At 38.2% G+C, this 18,225-nt stretch overlaps 1 long non-coding RNA gene across 1 annotated transcript; it reads right to left on the bottom strand.

Moving 5' to 3' along the window:
- Positions 1 to 9,098: 9,098 nt before the first annotated feature.
- LOC139118454 (uncharacterized) lies at positions 9,099 to 17,276 on the bottom strand. The gene is made up of 3 exons (XR_011548729.1): positions 16,974 to 17,276; positions 10,678 to 10,963; positions 9,099 to 9,934 (listed from the first exon to the last, which is right to left on the bottom strand). It is a non-coding gene; the product is annotated as an uncharacterized lncRNA (long non-coding RNA).
- Between the last annotated feature and the right edge of the window lie 949 nt (positions 17,277 to 18,225).

The raw sequence follows: 18,225 nt of genomic DNA, 5'->3' as shown, positions 1-18,225 counted from the left end.
AGTAATTAAGTTTCGGTCGAGAGTGATTGTGTCACTATTTTAATCTTTTTATTTCATTTACAGACCGTAGTTGATTTAAGTGTGTCGTCTCTTCGTTAGTGTTGAAGGATTTGCGTTGGCCGTTATTGAATTGTAGGACTGCCTTTCTTTCTACCTATCTGAATGTCTGCACATCCATCAAATTATCTATCTGTCTACCTATCTATCTGTCTACCTACCTACCTACCTACCTACCTACCTACCTACCTACCTACCTACCTACCTACCTATCTATCTATCTATCTATCTATCTATCTATCTATCTATCTATCTATCTATCTATCTATCTATCTATCTATCTATCTATCTACTCATTTATCAATTTTTCTGTCCATCTATTAATCAATCATTTTATGTATTTAATATCTCTGTTTAATTCTGTCCTATCCATCACTCTATCTGTTCATGTACTACCCATTTCTTCGACTCGTTTCCTAAGCTATATCATTGAAGCAAAAATTTTACCGACGAACACAGAGATGAAAAAGAGTGTTAGAATTCTTAAGGTAGTATGCGCCTCGAAAGTGAAAGACTTAAACTTTTGCTCAAACTTTCCTTATAGGAACCTTTCAATCATTCTCTTTCAAAATCAAGAATAAAAATATGGGGTCACCGTGCAAATTTTGGTACTAGAGAAACAAATTACGCAAGATTTACCTTTATTTGAAATTCAAATGGCCGCCATCCCTGTGTTAACTCTATGGAGAAAAATAAAAAATTTCGAATTTCGAAAAACTAAGCCGGTGAAAAGTTTTCTTATACCAATACCATACCAATACCTTTAAAATGAACCCTCACAAGTGGTAGATCAGAACAGAATTGTAAAAGTTTGAGAGCCTGAATGTCTGTCCCCGAGGTGCGTTCTACATTAAAGATGCCTTACTGACGATCTAAGGTTATACAAACCACAGTGGCAATGCCTTCAAGTTCGCCAAACTCTGGCAATAGTTCACCCAGCAACCTCGACAACACGTGAGGTCCAGACAGAACAAAAACACGAAAACACGCACGCACAGACAGATGTTTATCTAACCCCCATAGACAGGCGTTCCAGAGCAAAACAGCCCAGCGTTATGCATATAGTGTCAGCGCGTATCTTGTTTCCGTCAGGTCAGCGAAACAATTCGATAGTTGTGACTTGCTGTGATGACAGTAAAACTAGAACTTGTAAGTTATGACCGGTGAAACTGACTTTTTTGTCCCATCCTATGGCAAGTTGGTCTCACGCACATCGTTCGTGAAAAGTGATCTCATTCTTTCCCATGTTGCACCTCGCAGCGAACAGCAACTCAAATTAAGGTAGTATGCGCCTCGAAAGTCAACGACTCAGACTTTTACTCCAACTTTCTTCAAGAAATCTTTCAACCACTCTCTTTCAGAATCACGAATAAAAATAGGAGGTCACCGTGCAAATTTTCTTACTAAAGAAACAAATTGCACAAGATTGACCGCTATTTGAAATTCAAAATGGCCGCCATCCCTGTGTTACCTCCATTGATAAAAATAAAATTTTCGAATTTCAAAACACTAGGACGGTGACAGTTTTTCTGTCTCAAAGGGCTTCAAAGTGAGGCACACAAACGGTAGATCAGAAGTGTAGAGGAAAAGTTTGAGAGTCCAAATATCTGTCCCCGAGGCGTGTTCTATTCCGTAAGACATTCTAGCATTATCTTTTCTCTTACTTGGTGTTAATATTCTTGCTAGAACTTACCTATATGGAAAGACAGCGCCCGTAGCTGTATGCAAAACTTGTGTGAAACCTGAGGCGCATTGATTGAACGGTGTTGAAAGTGTTCTCAGTTGTTCTTTGATTTTAAAAAAAAAATAATTGTTTCCTCCGCAGTTCCATTCGATCGATCTCTATCCCACGCAGTACCCTCAAAGTTCAATCGTTTGGTTAGTTCAACGGTCGCAAGTTCATCTTACGTTCGTCCTTCCAGCGTGTGTGTCCGCTCTATTTTCCTGAACTGCCGGACAACGTCTGCCGTTTTTCCATTCTGTCGGCCCCTACGTCCGTTCAGACAGACACCTCTCAGACCTACGCATTTTTTTCACTCGTCGTTTAACCTAGTAAACTTTCAACACACATTTCGACTTTACATCGGAGTGAGTGCGGTGTCCGTTTTGTATATACAGTGTGCGTTACAATGTATACACACATAGAGTATTTGCCCCTTCAGAGAGAGAGACAGAGACAGAGAGACAGAGATAGAGACAGAGAGACAAAGAGACAGAGAGACAGAGACAGACAGAGACAGAGAGACAGAGAGACACAGACAAATAGAAAGACATAGACAGAGAGAGACACAGAGATAGAAACAGACAGAGACAAACAGGCAGACAGAGACAGAGGGACAGCATTCAGTCGTCTTTCAAAGTGAGTACAGCGCTCGATGCAATTTGCAAATCGGTATAAACATTACAATTAACAGCAAAACTGAATAAAGTAAGAATGTAGACAACGCAAGTTACACACATCTGAGCATTTTTAAATACAATTAGTGTTCCCATCATGCATTTAATTAAGTCAATTTCAATTCGACTTCATAAGAAACACACACAAGTACAAACACACACACGGAAATCACACATTTTGGAAGTAAGTATTAAACTTCCCGACATTTAATTTCCCTAATATCCTGCTGCCAGCGGCGCAAGTTGTTTATTTAAAAAGTGAAAGACGTCGTAGACATGACCCTGATTTGCGGATAGAGTGTCGTTTGCTCAGGTCATGGTCAGAAAACTGAGAAGGGCGGAAAAATAAGTCTTCACGAACATTTACCACAATCGCAGCTGATTGAGTGACCGCGCGCCGTGTGCTTGTGACGAGAGTGGAATTTACCCAAGGAGTTCTAACACAACACCGTCAAGAAGTCTCTTCCATCTACCAAGCGAAAAACATGGATTATAGGAAATCGTGACAAAACCGTTATTCTGCCCATCAAGGAACGTGGAATTACGAAGATTTATAAATAACTCGATCAATCGGATGAGGTAATATTTACATTTTTATGGTTACGTACGCCACGATTAGCTTTACGACAAACAGATTGTCTTAACAATGAAATTGTATGATCTCGCATATTTCTTAGCAAAAAATAACTTTCCTGTCGGGGTAATTTATTAAACACGACAGCACTTGTTTGCGAGTTTTCGACTTCCTCAATATATTTGTCTTGTTAGAAATGGGATTTCTCGCCGCTTAAGTTCGGTTCACGCCTGAATGGAGGAGTTTACAAGATTCGTGTACACCGTGGTCGCAATTCTTGAGGAACATAGTAAGGTGATGCTTTCCGATATATGCGGCATCGGGAAATTCCGCATCATATAATTTGAATGATGCATTCCACTGGGCATGTACTAAATGGTACGACAGCTGTGATTGGTCCAAAATATGCTCTTAAAATAAAAAATTAGAACGCGAATAATTGATTTGTCCGCAAATCTGGAAATAATTGCAGGCCCTGACAAGCACTTTGACATTTAGCTGAGGGGGGTATTTACACTCTACATTCAAGCTTGTCTTAGCCTCAAGGTTAAGCTAGGTTACGTCAAGGATCTCTCTTCATCAGACGGTCGCCGCGAGCGTGTTTTCTCCCTTCGATGATGTCATCCGTGTGTATACGCTCTTTGTGCGCGATTAGAGTATGGTGGTCCTGTGAACCCTACATGCTTATTTCAAATATATGAAAAAAATGACTTTATAAAACAAATTGAGATTTATAGGCGGACTTTCAATTTATATTTTCGTCCATGTTAAAGGTTGCGTTTTGCGCTTTAATATCACGGATGAAATATTTTCAAGCCTATGGACCTGCCAAACATGGTACATTTTTTTCGATTCGTTAGAAGCCGATGGGTGAACACTTTGAGTCGTGACAAATCTGCAGCGTTTGACGTGCCTTCGTTTGATGGTCCCGCACGGCCTTGGCGAACCACAGAAATGTTCGTCGGTCTGCGAGCCAAAATGAGAATATCATTGGGTAGTTTGCAAGCAGCAATGAAAATAAAAGCTTATAGTTGGTTGAGTTCGAGATTTGCAGCTGGAGGCCAATATAGCGACAGGTTTCGGATGGCAACTCACTCGGGAGGTGATCGAATATCGTATATCTTGAGATGGTCCTCATGGTCAAGGTTCGTGTCAATGTAGAGTCAAGTTCAGCTCATACTGTAAGCGAATGCACGATTACGGACGAGTAAAAGGAATTACAGAGACGATTGCTCCCGTTTAGCCTACTGAAACACTGCCGTGAACAGCCTAGCTTCGCCTCGGACCCTAGCTATACGCAGAGATCGACGTACATCTGTCAACTGAAAATGTCCCCATAAGAAAAATATTGTACGAAGTTGGATGATCTCTTGCCATCGGAGTGATCGCGATCAAGCAAAAACGAGAGCGCAAAACATATATTACAAAAAAGCGGCGGTTACCACAGCGAGTGTTGCTGTAGTGACGTTACCGACGCTGTTCAGATAATGTTGCTCAGGAGAAATTTGATAATTATTTCATTCAAGAACGTTTTCCTACTACTTAACAGAGATAAAGGTTTGAGACTTACAAACCAATGCTGTGTTGGAAAATGGGATTCATTCAAATCCATTCATGAAGTATGAACAGCGTAATAATAGGCAGCGAATGTAATGTATGTGTACCTATATGTACTCTATGTATGTATGTATGTATGTATGTATGTATGGTATGTATGTATGTATGTATGTATGTATGTATGTATGTATGTATGTATGTATGTATGTATGTATGTATGTATGTATGTATGTATGTATGTATGTATGTATGTATGTGTGTGTGTGTGTGTGTGTGTGTGTGTGTGTGTGTGTGTGTATGTATGTATGTATGTATGTATGTATGTATGTATGTATGTATTATGTATCTATGTATGTATCTATGTATGTATCTATGTATGTATGTATCTATGTATGTATCTATGTATCTGCATGTTTCTATCTATAAGTATAGCTATCTATGTGCATCTGTGTATTTATGCGTTGAGGGATGGAATTTCGTCGTTGGTGTGCGTTAATGGACGAGGGCTCTGATTTGGATTGATTGTGTCTTGTTGGACCTTTGTTACATTTTAGTTTCGCATGCATATTTATTTATAATCTGTATATTTATCGAAATGTCCCCAATTCAATACTTTTTCCATGTATGCTTTCTCTTTGTATGACAATGGACTTATTTTAGAGGGCTCTGATGGAAATTACAATTCATTTTGTAAATCAGACTACACTCGTTAAATAAAGTATAATAATAATAATAATAATAATAATAATGTATTTACTGTCAAAACACCGCTATCTCATTGACTAGCTAATTTCAAAATTTCATAGAAAAAATACAATAAATCTAAAAATTATATATATATATATATATATATATATATATATATATATATATATATATATATATATATATATATAAGTGGCAATATTAGTAACACATTCATAAATATAAATGGGTGTATGGAAGGCTGGATGAATGAATGAGTGAATGAACCTACATTAATGATAGAGTATGTGCAACTGAATGATTCAATATGTAAATTCTTAAATCGCCAAGCAAATGAATGAATCAAAGACAATGGGTATGGTATGGCTCGTCGAAACATTGAAGTGTCCTAATTTACATTATGCGAAAGGTTTTGTGAAAGACAGGACCAAATGAGTGGCGCATTGAAAAATGAACTTGAATGGCCCTCGTCGGAACATGCGTAAATAGATAAATATGCGAAGTACAGGAAATACGTATTGATACACAGCAAAGGAACTGGAGAGAGTGTAAACCACATCATAAGGCAATTGTAGTTGATTTAAGATAATAAATATTAGAATGACCTACTGGTCTATTTTTGCCTCATGATTCACTAGACTTAGTCACTAGCAGTTTTATTTGAATTATAATTTTCGAGTTTGAACAACGCTGTTGACAGAAGGTCTCATAAAGCGCCCGTTTCGGCAGTGCACACATATTAAAATTGTTGTTTGAATATTGACGTGACGGATCGGAATTAAGTGATTGCTCGGTAAACGTTTAAAGATGCCATCGATCGCGTTCGCGATACAATGGTATCCTGGCAACGGCACGGAAGCGAAACAATCGCCTTAATGGACTTGCTGACTCGAGAATTGTTTTGCCTAAGACAAATTGCTAACGATGCAGAGATGGATTTCAGATGAGTGACATTTCGTGTTGGGGTTCGCTTTCATTTTAAAATTGTTGATCCAAGCAAAGCGATTTGATGTTGGTTTTTCGGTCCCGACGAATAACGAGTGTCGCTTGTTGCCATGGCTACCTGCAAAGGCGAAATGGCAAACGTGTGGTGAATCATTCTCTTTAGTCTCTCTATTGAACCAGCTGTTCAATTTCCGATAAAATTATCGGGAGTGGTGTTAGTTTGTTAGACTTTGACATTTCAAAAGTAATCATTACAGCAGTCAAAATTTCGTCCACCAATTTAGTCAAGAATACCTATATATATATATATATATATATATATATATATATATATATATATATATATATATATATATATTTGCTTTTGTATTTTTCACAAGTGTAGAGGCTTATATAGGTCTATCTTCTCATCTGCCAAATGTTTTGTAAAAACCTTTTTTCACAGGGCCAGTAATGCTAACTTTAGATGATTTTATCACTACTTTTATTTTTATTGCCAACCATAATTTTTTGCTCCCCAAAGCATGTTGAGATACACAGTATTCGGCTTGTCAACTCAGTCGGTACATGTGTTAACTGCATTGTTATTGATGACAAGTGAATTCTGGTCCTGACTAGAATTCAAGTGTAAACAATATCAGTACGTTTTGCACATACAGACCCCATAACAAGCTAAATAGATGGTCTTTCAATGTTCTTGTTGAAGTAGGAAAATAACTTGCAATTGACAAACAAAATAAAAATAATGAAAAAACTCATCAAAAATATTAGTATTTCTTTCCTTAAAAGAGAAAATGAAAGTGGGTGCATCGATATCGTCGTGCTTTGCAAGACTCTACTTAAACTGTTTTGGTGGAGAGGGGTACATGCCAATATGTTCATCTCTTCCTTAAGGTAGTTTGCGCCTCGAAAACGAAAGACTTACTTTTAAACATTTGCTCAAGCTAACCTAAATGAACCTTTCAACCATTCTCTTTCAAAATCACGAATAAAAATCGGGGGGTCACAATGCAAATTTTGGTACAAGGGAAACAAATAACTCAAGATTTACCGATATTTAAAATTCAAAATGGCCGCCACCCTGTGTTAACTCCATGGAGAAAATTTAAAATTGTGATTTTCGGAAAACTAAGCGGGTGAAATCTTTTCTTACACCACGAGCTTTAAAATGAACCCCCACAAGTGGTATATCAGAAAAGAATTGTAAAAGTTTGAGAGTCCAATTTGTGTCCCCAAGGCGCATTCTACCTTATCATATATACCCTATAATGTCTTTTATGAATATTTCTGAGCGGTTGTAGCTTTGTTTTTGTTTTGCCCTTGCTAAATTTGGTTGACAGTCGGGCGGGGTTTTTTCAAATGAGGTCAGAAATACGTAAGAACTTCAAAATACGACTTCGTCGATGGAAGAAAACAATAAATTCACCTTCCGTTAGATTAATGAAAACATATAGTAAAACAGGAAAACGATGAATGGTGAAATGACGTCAATTTTACGCAAACGGTTGATGCAAACGGTAAACATATTATTGTCCCCTGCATAGCAACGGTTTGCAAGGATTTTAGAATTTTAATAACCTGGACGACAAGGTCGACATTGTCTAATGATTCCATGCGATTGTTGTCATGAACAGGGCCAAGACTTGAGGAGGTGATATTGTCCTATTACGCAGGGATCAATTACCATTTTCCAGTGCTTTTGATCAATGAAGATAGTCCTTCCTATTTCTGTACAATATAATGAGCACTTTTCTCCTGGATTTAGGCATATGTAAATATTCACTGTATACCACAATAATGACATATTGTTTCGTTGCATTTAAAAAAAATTCATTTTGTCCTCAAGTACACGAAAGTAGTTTATTCAAAGTGTTACATGCAGGGATAATAATTTTATGAGTCAGGTTTTGGCCTCACAATCGAAAGGCCTTCACGGTTTATGCAAGAAGTTAATGCTTGACTTTTCACAGATGAATGAAACTTTGATAGCCGTGAAAGACGCGTGAATGATTTCAGCGACGATGAATATGATTGGATTGCATTGCCACAGTTTTAATTAGGGTAGAATGCGCCCTTGGGGCAGATTTTCGATCCACAAACTTTGTCAATACTTTTATGGCCTAGCACTTGTGGAGGCTTTTTTTGAAAGGTTTCACCGTCTTTCTTTGAAAATCGATTTTCATTTTTTCCATAGAGTTAACACTAGGATGGCGGCCATTTTGAATTTGAGGTATTTGTTTCTCTAGTACAAGATTTGCACATTGAGCCCTAACGAACGGTTTAAAGGTACACTGTCACCTGTTCCAATTTTGCCGCAGTTACCATGGAAAGAGAAAATCTAAGCAATCACAGATTTTAAGCGTGTGGCCGCTTTTTAAAAACAGCGCCCTCACACGGGCATTTTGAATACCAAGGAACGCCCCTTTTGACTATATATGGGCATATTTAGATTACAGGTGACTGCATACCTTTAAGTTTCGTTATGGAATGTTTGAGCAAACTAGCTTAAATGAAAGTCGGTGAACGTCAATTGTACGGTGAAACAAGATCAGTGAATATATCTGTAAAAAACGCCGCATCGTATTATCTTTCTTGCGGCCGTTAGCACGCAAGAAATTATTTGAGAGAGCGTACCCAGGGAGAAAATTTTGCAAAGAGAAAGAAAGTTCTCACAGGGAAACTTCTTGTTTTCTGCACGAATTTAACAACGATGAGAAAGAAAGCGAGAATATGAGTTCATATGTACTTCTGAATAGAGAAAGAAAAATGAAAGATAGAAAGCGCTTTCCGGCTGTAGCACATTTTTATTGACATAATTCGATCGGCCATTACTATATGACTTCAAAAACCCTTGTGAATATAATATATGATTTTAGTTATAAATCACAGTACATCCGGTTGTCGGTCTCTATAATCAACGTCACGGTCGTAACTTTGCATTAACCCCGGGTCGGCAGACCAGAACCATTTTCTTCATAAAACCGCCGTCCGACGTTGACCCCGATTTTCAAGTTCAAGAGCGCCCACAGACATGGGAGTAATAACGCTTACCCAGATGCACACGAATAAAACTCTGTGTGCGTGAGTCCTGGGGCTTAACTCTGAACAAATCTGTCGACTCAAGCCTCTACCGTATTGGTTTTTGGTACACATGAAATCCCTAGGGATACTGCTTATTTATAGAAATCAACGAATTGTGTCACGTTTGGGAAATCGATGCGTTATAAATTGGCGCCGTATTGACCCAACAAAATTTTAAGACGTGTTTGCTCACAAGTCCTCAGGGGTCATAGAAGAGCTTCTGAAAGAGACACTTCTGGAGTGTACTTAGGAAAAGACGATGTTCTTTCCCGCGCACATTGCGTCTCCCTTTTCATGTTGGCCGCAATCATGACGTCATCAATGCAGTTCAACATGGCAGAACCCAATCTAGCGAATTAGGCATTCATCACTTCCCTCTTGTTGGTGTAGGACCACTCTTATCTGTACCAAAAAAATCCTTTCGCTTTACCAGTAGATTGACTGCGTGCTAAATGCTGGCTTGTCTGTAGCCGACGACGTCAATGTTACCAGAACAATGTAAGAATAGGGGTTAATCGGGCGGGCGACAGGTTCGTCTGCTTTTTTCTGAGTAATGCACCCATTTCAGCAATCAATTATTTTGGGTTTTATCAATCTGAGATCAAACCGATGATTGCACTACCGTAGTTCCGAGTTATGGAGAGAGAGAGAGAGAGAGAGAGAGAGAGAGAGAGAGAGAGAGAGAGAGAGAGAGAGAGAGAGAGAGAGATTTAAATTATAAGCTAGCGTGCTTTATTCGTTAAAACGAAAATATTCCACATTTCTGAAATTAAACGGTGATATTGATATGCTTTCTGTGAACTAAGACTGGCTGTCAATGTGGCCACTATGGCTGAAATTTCGCGAATAATAAAGCTGTGTCAACAAAACCAACGTTGGCTACAAATGTTGAATAAAACGACGTGTCAATGTAAACGAAAAGAGGCAATAAAGTCATAATTAATGAACAAATTAATGAGAAAACAATCACGCAACTGCAGTACGCATTATTGTATTAATTAATTGACTTTTCAGGTTACAACAAAAAATTATTCTTATGCTCTTAATGTTGACTAACCATATGCCACTAGACACACTACAGGCTAAAATTGGGTGCACGACACACTTGCTACAAACCGGAGAGCAGGTTCTAGCCTCCAAAATTGCGCGGGAGATCGATGTAATGTCGTCTGCCTGAAGTCACGTGTCAACTTACGGTTCATACTATGACGTCAAGCGCCTTAATTATGACTTTGAAACGAAAGACGAGAATTTATGAAATGGATTTTTTAATTGCTTACTTCTTAGGGCAGTTTTTAGAGAAATTCCAAGAAAGACATTCTGAGGGATTCAAAGAATATTTTGCAGTGTACATATTTCACCTGTTCCATACTGCACTGTGAGAAAAAACACCACTCGTCTGACACTGCGGCGTCACACATCGCTGTTGGTTCCATCACCGTCTAGTTATTAAACAACTTTAGCTTGATAAAAAGTCACCAGATACCGTTGAGATGCCGAACGCTGGAGAAAAAAGGTACGGCAAAAACATATGCCAACAATTCACGAAGTTTCGCCGTCGGTATTGTATGGTGTAATTATGGGATTCATATCTGCCCTAACACGTTACGCGGCGTTGATATACTGAACCAGTGACGACTCAGTGACCTATAAAATATAAAAAAGATAAAACGCTTTATTAAAACCATCGAAGGTAAAAAAAGCTTCGAAGGTTATCAAATTTAGTTGTGTGATTTAAAATAGCCAATCATCAGTGTCGGCTCCATCACCGTCGTCGTCGACATCATCATCATCATGATCATCATCATCATCATCATCATCATCATCATCATCATCACCATCCTATCACGAAATACGAGAGCAATCTGCATATATAGTTTATTCTTTGTTTTCGATTACACCATTTCAGTTACGTTCGCATAAAACGATGATCTTACATCAATTAATTTTGTAACAATAGTGAAGCACGCACTTAGATAATTACAAGAGATTTAGAATCTGTTAGTATTTAATCCTTGATAATTGTTAATCTCATGCAGTTAATCTGAAATAGTCTCAACCGCATTATATGATAAACAGCCGCGATAACAAACAAAGTAACAATAATGGAAATTATTACATTAGCAAACAGAGAAATTTTACTCCATGTGTATAGATTTACAAATGTCGAGAAATTGAATCATTGAGTAAAGCTACCCTAACCAAACTAGGTTAACGGTTTCTTTAAAAAAACACTCCCGAAAACCTCACCAGACGAACACAGACAGAGTGTCCAACGGCGCATGCACAAGTTGGCGCGTAACCTGATCAACAGCTATGGTAAATTTACCTCCGACGCGACTCACTCTTCATTCAATCATGTTCCTTGTCACTTTGTTGTTCAAATGAGCTTTTAGGGTCCGTTGGACACATATAACCAAAGGCCTTGTATTATATAGAGTGGAAAGGCAATCACGTCTTTTCTCAAAAACTTTGAAAGTTTGACGGCCCATGGAATTATTGACTGACTACCTGGGGTCAATTACGCAGCCGTGGGATGATGGCGGCGTGACTGCAATGTACATCAAATATTTAAACTGTGCCAGTCCCTCAAAGCGCAGCGTAGACTAAATCTTTAATTAAACGAAACGAGTAAGTGTGTCTGAGCAAAGTTAAGTAAATAACATCAAAGTGAAAAGAATGAGAACACCTGGACGAATTATAGATAAACTGATAAGTACCTAGAGGGACAAATTGGCTAAACGGTTATAAAATTAAATTAAAAAATGGAGTTTTAGATATGTAATACATTAATAATTGATGATGATGATGATGATGTTGATAATGATGATGATGAAGATGATGATAATGATAATGATGATGATGATGACGACGACGACGACTACTACGACGATGATGATGATGACGATGATGATATGTGATAATTATGATGACGACAACGACGACAATGATGATGATGAAGATGATGATGATGATGATGACAATGATGATGATGATGATGATGATGATGATGATGATGGTGGTGCCGAAAGGACAGAGCAACCATCTTAGTAGTGAACTATAGTTTGTTGCTTTGCTTTGCCTGTGCTCTCGAATCAAACATGGCGGGCTAAAGTTATTGACCTCGCCCCAAGCATGCACCGAGGTGACCTCTACAGAGATGTCACAGCCTCGGAACGTGCAATGGTCAGCGAACATCCAGGAACGTGCCCAGTTATGCGATAGCATGGTTAATTGTGGTCAAGTTACCTTGAAAATACAGACCGCTTTACCTCGTTTCCTGCACTTAGCAAGCAGTGTATGGTGGTCTTCGAATTCGTCCAATCTTGGGGCAGGGTTGTCAAAAATTAAATAAGCAATTGATTGTAAAATATTAGATCCGCCCATTATGCAAAAAAATTTTTTTCAAAACCCTTGAAAGTTAGAAAAGTTATAATTCGATGGAAAATGTGTGTATGCTCTGCCTATACACAATACAAACACGGTATATCAGATCTAGATCGGAGAAAATACATATTCGCGTTCCAAACAACTACTCCTAAGATCTCCTGGTCCATCCCCGAGAAATCCCTTTATTACCCAACAGAGCGTGAGTGTTTCTGCTCACTCTAATTTGCATGCTCATTTACCAAGGTAGTATGCACCTCGAAAGTGAAAGACTTAAACTTATGATCAGACTTTCCTCAATAAAACTTATCACCATCATCTTACCAAATCAAGTATAAAAATCAGGGGCAACAGTGCAAAGTTAGGTACTAGAGAAACAAATTACCTAACATTTTCCAATATCTGAAATTCAAAATGGCCGCCATTCCAATATCTGAAATTCAAAATGGCCGCCATTCCTGTGTTAACCCAATGGATTTTATAGAATTTTCAATTTTTTCCAAAAACGAAGACTGTAAAAACTTTTCTTTCATCAAAAGCTTTAAAAGGATCCCCCATGAGTGGTAGATCAGAAAAGAATTGCAAAAATTTGATAGTCTAAATGTGTGTCCCCGAGGCGCATTCTAGCTTAAATTGGAAGAAACATGCGTCAGACAAGTATTTAACGTTGGTGAGGTTGTAGATTCGCTCCGAAATTGTGCGCATAGGAACTAAAGCAAAGCATTAACTATCATTATGATAATTTCAAACCAACTCGTGGACTCACTCTAAATCCCTAAAGATTCTGTAAGGTTGCAGTCACAGAGGTTGAAGCAGTAGATTTTAGTTTAGAACATTTAAGGTTGCTACCCTGTAGGTCTCGTGTGATACGTGTCAAGCTTTTACGCAAGACGTCAGATCGTCTCACCTTGTAAAATATAAACTAAGTGTATATCTAAACGTTAACGTCACTTTTAAAGCGAGCGGGTTTTGAATATTTCATATTTGATCAGATTCGGTAAAACACGATGGATTCAAGGAACCAAAGACGAGAGAATTTAACGACCTACTGTCATGCAAGCCGCATCGTTGCATAATTCTAGCAAAGATTTCTTTGAGAAAAGGACATTTTGTCCGGAATAAGTGGACAAGATTCCTTCCAAGCAGTCCCAAGGGCAAACGTTACGTCGACGTTTCGTAATTTGTGAAGATAGGTCTTGACTTTTTATCAAAACATTGTAAAAACCAAAGCTTATAATATCGCAATATGCATCATTTCTGCAAATTTTCCGAAAATTTTGACCTTTTGATCAATCGCGTTCTGAAATATTTGGCATTCAATTTGGCAGTACTGTCTTCCGGACATCAAGAAATGCTGCCAATCTTTTCTGGAGCTCATTGGACCAGTCGAGCAACTTCGGAACGGTGAAATAAGGCGCATATTTTAAGACATGGGAATATCGTCCAGTGTGTGAAACCACGCGCGTTTTTCGCCTGCGCTATCTTTGATCTTGTTCACTGACCCGACCTACATCTTTGGTGACATTTATCACCGACCACCGCATGGACACTGGGACAAGTACGCCCGCGACGTCTCGGGAATCGTCTCTCTAATCTCTTGGAATTTCAACTATTCTTACAAGCTGGTCTCAGTCACAACTTTGTGCAACAAAGGCTAGTATTCTTCCAAAGGCGAGGAGTTAAAGTTTAAATGGTTTCATATTTGGGGTTTTGAATTCTTTGAAAACCGCAGAACGAGTTAAATCTTGGACTGGTTCAACTTTCCCCCTGCTTGAACGCATTACCTCTAACTTGTGACGGCACGATTCTGTGAAATTCCCTCGATCTCAACATATTTAAACAGCTTGCGTCGCAGTCTGAAAGAAGCTTGCAATCTGTTGAGAGTCGGCGGAGAAAAGATGATCCAATTACTAGAATCGTCATACACTATTATAGTATTTCTCATCGATTTTATAATGTCAAGAATATACGCCTGTTTCCCCGCCCAAAACACTATATTTTGGGCAAACCCTCTTTCGACCGCAGTTGGCCAGAAAAAATATTGTTCCTCAGATTATTTTTGGAAAGCTACAGCGGCAGCATACTCCCGTTAGTTACATTGTTACTGATGACTTGGAGTCTAGATTATAAAAGCTGTCAACAATTAACAAATGTATTACATATACAGACAGTGTTGACAGAACAAATTCTGAACATTTCTACATGCTCCGAGAAGATAACAAAAAAAGTACGAAATGAGCGCGATGGTAATGCCTAAAAGTTAATCAATTATAGTATTTACTAAATTTAAAACAACAACACTAAAACAACAACAACAACAAAGCAATTGAAAATTGACTAATAAGAAGCGTAGATTCCAAGGAACGAAGTAACTATTCTTCCCGGCTAAGATAGCTTTAACCCTTAGAGTGTTGTAATTTTTCCCACCAAAATTTTAGTGCAACATTCTAACAATTCTTATGATTTTTACAGTAATTTTGTTATTATTTTGGACCAAATGGACATCACATTTCATTGGCTACAGGTTTTCATCAGAATTTTGGCAAAAGTCCTTAAAAAATTCGCCTGAGGTACATTTTATATAGGCGACAAAAGTTGACTTTGGCGCTCAAAGGGTTAAGCAACGGCTTTCAATTTACATCGGATGTTCATTGTTGAGCTATGAGTGAACTGAAAGCTCATTGTCCAGGCGTTCGCTTTTCAGCCAGCCTAAAATTTTGTCCCGAACCGAAGCAAAGTGGAACATTATGATATATTCAGGAAACGTACAAATTTTTCAATATATGAACTCTGAGTTTTCAGAAGTACTTCGGACTGTTTCGTGTTCATGAAAGTACAAGCAGAAAAAACAGACATAAAAATTGCAAACAAGGAATAATTTTCCCGGTATTTCTGTTCCATTTCCAGAGGCAAAGCTCAGGGAATAATCTATGTAATCTAAAAATGCTATTTCTAGTATACAGAAATTCGAAAGCCGTATATGGATGCATTCGTGCAATGCGGATTTTGCTTTCTTAAATAGATTAATTGATAGCTGAACTATCGCGAAAGGGGGCTTTACATATTGTCCAAAAAAGAAGAATTTTTATCAAACGTGTTTTTTTCTTCTTCTGAGACTGACGAATTTAGTCCAGGAGCTAAAATTTATTGCTTTTCCAATATCAGTCAGATGTACACATATTTCACTACCAATACTTGCGTGATTTCTTCCCTGTAATGCGACGCATGGATCAGGCGGCTTGTGAGGGTGTGAACCACGACCGGTGGCGGCTCGGACGACCAAGGTCATCCGAGGCGTTTGATGAATGGCTGCCAAGGTTCAACGCGTGTGACCTCATTTATCATACCCGGCAGTGAGTCCGTACAATTGCAGGAATGAAAAAACACCCTAGGAAACAATCGGAAACGGCTTCATTCGAGCAAATGAGTGAATTGAATCTAACGTAGAAACTTTGTCAGTCGCTTTGGACGATATGTTCATAGTTTACTACACAATGCATGGTCGAATACAGGATAACTGGAGAAAACTCTATTTTCAGGGTCCTGCCTACAGAGTTAATTTCACTCCTTTGGTGTTTAAAGAATCATTGCAGTTAAAATATTTTGATTAAATATAGAAAATTATGGAAAATGGGGAAAAAATACTCCTCTACGGGTGCAACGACCGATGCTGATTAAATCAAATACTGTATACCGTTAACACTTCATATTTCATTCGATTTTTTCACTCGAACTTCAACGCTAAATGACTTGGCAAAAAGCGAAATAGACAAAACCAGAAATAGATGAGTGATGGGTATTTACAGATACAGACACTTTCCCAAATCAACATTTTCATTGGTTGTTGATGTAAACAATCTCTAATTAGAAGTTTTTGACAACATTGTTTGTTTTTACGCGCATAATGACGTTGCTCCTCTGTCGTGTATATTTAGGTCAACCCCGCTTTTGATTCTAGTTGTCATTAAACGCTGAAGTTGAAACAATATACGAGTAGATGTATGCCATCCAATATAACTAGGGCTTAATAATGTTATTACACATAAAATTGACTGGTATAATCTTAACGTCGCCTCTCTTAAACACTACAGGAACATTAGTATACTTTTGTTTCTCAGCAAACATGCAACTAGTAAGACAATTTAGTCTACTGTCCTTGACGAAGGAGCATTCGACCACAAGGCGGCCACAATTTTCTTGTTTGGAACACTGGTGGATATTATGGCCGTCGCATAATATACATCTAGACATACACAAGACAGTGTTGTACCTTCATGGCGCCAAAAACGGCCTTACCAAAAAACCAACAACACGCTGTCGTTGACGAATACAAGGCCTGAGATATAGAACACGAAAATGGCGGTTTTGCATACGTGTGGTACAGCACGCTTGGCGGACGACTGTGTGGTCCGGTCTGCTATCACACGGGAACAGGCAATGGCGACGACTTCCTATATCTTGGTTACTGCGGGAAGAGGTCTACATTTTGCATGTTTCCTATAGAATTCCACACACAAATATGTTGTTTTGGACGCTTTAGGCTAGACACGCACATCTCGTTGATAGCCGTCGGCCACCTGTTATTTTTGTACACACGTAGGGGTATCATAACCGAAGACTGAACTCTGTCCTTAAATTCAACCCGAAAAAAACACAGCTATTCATGAAAAATGTCAGCCTCAATTATAGGTTTTATTTTCTTGAAGTGATAGTACGATCACATTGTTGTCAAAAACACAACCGGCAGTATTCTGACGTAGAACAAATTTGACATCCTGACGTATATGTATTGCAGGCGTAAGATGTTCCTCTTTAGAGGTGCTCATCGTCGTCGTCGTCGTCGTCGTCGTCGTCGTCATTGTTGTTGTTGTTGTTGTTGTTGTTGTTGTTTTGTTCCTCCTCAATAAGAGAAGAATCACGACACAATTAAACTAATAGAAGTACATAACTTGAGAATACAGGTCAGGAGAAACTATCAAAATGATTGACATAGCACAACAGGTTTAAATGGTTGAAGGCCTAATCTAAGAGACTTTGTAAGACATTGACCAAAAGTCAATAAATAGTTTACTTAAGCATCTAAGAACACTTGTATTAATTGAAAGCCAATTCTTGAGATATTGCGTGTTCGTGTGGTTCTTGAAAGTTACATTCGCTATCCTGTAAAATATATTGTAAATAATAAAACGTACTGGTTTGACAATTGAGTGGAATATATATAGCAAAGTCTCTTTCGATTTAAATCAATAAAGTGACAGCAAAATTTCCATTGGCTTTATCAAAGATTATTGTCCAGAAAGTGTCCCTTTGTTTCAAAAGTGGAACTGCAGGAAGTTAACAATTTGCTTAAGCAATCTTCAACAACAAATTGATATTTATAAAGTGAGGGTAGTGTTGATAAAGTCAACGAAGTGTGTCAGTCATGAAGTCTATAAAAAAGATAAGTATGTAGATACATACGAAATAGAATGTATTTGGACACACGCTTTCATAATAGAAATAATGATTTATTTATAGAGCGG

This window comes from Ptychodera flava, chromosome 2 (genome assembly GCF_041260155.1).
Source record: "Ptychodera flava strain L36383 chromosome 2, AS_Pfla_20210202, whole genome shotgun sequence".
Lineage (NCBI taxonomy): Eukaryota > Metazoa > Hemichordata > Enteropneusta > Ptychoderidae > Ptychodera > Ptychodera flava.
This window is presented reverse-complemented; position numbering and strand designations above follow the sequence as displayed.